Source organism: Solanum tuberosum, unplaced genomic scaffold, assembly GCF_000226075.1.
Source record: "Solanum tuberosum cultivar DM 1-3 516 R44 unplaced genomic scaffold, SolTub_3.0 scf00090, whole genome shotgun sequence".
Lineage (NCBI taxonomy): Eukaryota > Viridiplantae > Streptophyta > Magnoliopsida > Solanales > Solanaceae > Solanum > Solanum tuberosum.
The window spans coordinates 2,992-4,522 of record NW_006239013.1 but is presented as its reverse complement, the minus strand read 5'-3'; the positions used below and the strand labels follow the sequence as shown (position 1 = coordinate 4,522).

Sequence of the window (1,531 nt, the reverse complement as noted above, 5' to 3'; positions counted from 1 at the left end):
ATGCCGAAGGGTTGTGAACTTTATGAAAGGTTGTGTCCTTTCTAAAGGATTGTGACCGTTTGAAAGGTTATGCCTTTTCCCAAGTGTTGTGACCTTTCTGAAAGGTTGTCTTCTTTCCAAAGGGTTGTGACCTTTACCCTTTGTTGGCTATAAATAGAGAGGTTTTTTCTCATTTTTCTGCATCGAATTCTTCCCTTCTTTTGCATACATTTCTTACAAAACAAAATCGATCGATCGTGTCTGTGTGTGTGATTCGTTGCTGTCATTTTGAGTTCGTTGAAATTATCGAAGTTTGAGGTACCGCTACTTCTTTAATGGTTAATCCGTTTTATCTTGGGAGGAATTAATCTTCAACCTCGGGTACTTGAGGGGATTAAATTTCTTAAGGGCACACAGTGGGTTCTGTGGACTCGGATAGTTCTTTGTGTTTTTCTTTTCATCTTTTATTATTTCTGGTTTTCTAATCTGAATACAGGAGGTAACACAAAACAATTGGGTAAGAAATCAATCTTAGAAGAAACCTAACAGGATCAAACTTGTAATTATTTACTTATTTTGAAAATATATTTTTATCAGGAGTAATTTTTTTTTAAAAAAAATACTTTTAGAGAATAGTATTTTCTATTTGAGTTATCAATTTAAAATGCATTTTATATCAATGTTAGAGTAGAATTTGTGCTTGGCTATGATTCAAAAAGTGATTTTGAGAAAAAGTACTACTAAAGAACCACCTTCTTTTGGGTTAGTATTCAAAAGTACTATATATATTTTTTTGATCAAATATCTTAATTTTTAAAAATACTTCTTTATTATTATTTAAAAAAACACGTTTGGCCCAATCAAGCTACCTTTAATTTGTCCTTTAGAACCAAAATCCAGCAACCTACTCTTTGAGTAACAATGTAGAAAGTCAAGCCCATGTTAATTAGGTCAACATTCTTGGTGTGCACCAATAAAATGACTAGGCAACTAGCAAATTGACCAAGTCACGCTCATGTTTTTTTTTTTTTGGGTCATCATGATTCATTATATTTTATACTAACTTCCATTATTGGCTCTTCATTCTTAACTTGTGTAATATAACTCTATGTCACAAACATCAACCACTTTAGTACTATATATATCATTTAAACAAATAAAAAAACTAATCTACCGACAATACCATAAAAACTAATAGATAAATTAGGATTAAATGTGTTCCTCCACCTTATCCGTTCAAATAAAATAGCCGATGATTGATGATCATAGAAATAGAAATGAAGTATTAATTCTGGTCAACTCGATCTTGAGACGCCTTCTTACACCTCAACACAAATATACAAAGTATGTGTCCGGATGCTTCGAACAATATCAGAAAATTGAAATAGTTCATCATCACTTAAAAAAAACATCAAAATTAATAAGTTGTATATGAACATGTATCCTTATTCTTACACGTCAAGACAAAGACACAATTTATACATTTCATTTACAAAAATCTCAAGAAATATATATATATATATATATATATATATATATATATATATATAAA

At 30.2% G+C, this 1,531-nt stretch overlaps 1 protein-coding gene across 1 annotated transcript in view; it reads right to left on the bottom strand.

Moving 5' to 3' along the window:
* Nucleotides 1-1,214: 1,214 nt before the first annotated feature.
* The window catches only part of LOC102580061 (elongation of fatty acids protein 3-like), a 3,255-nt gene continuing 2,938 nt past the window's right edge, over nt 1,215-1,531 (bottom strand). Inside the window, exon 2 of the mRNA XM_006346786.2 lies at nt 1,215-1,502. The gene's annotated coding sequence lies outside the window, so the exon portion shown is untranslated. The remainder of the gene's footprint in view (nt 1,503-1,531) is intronic.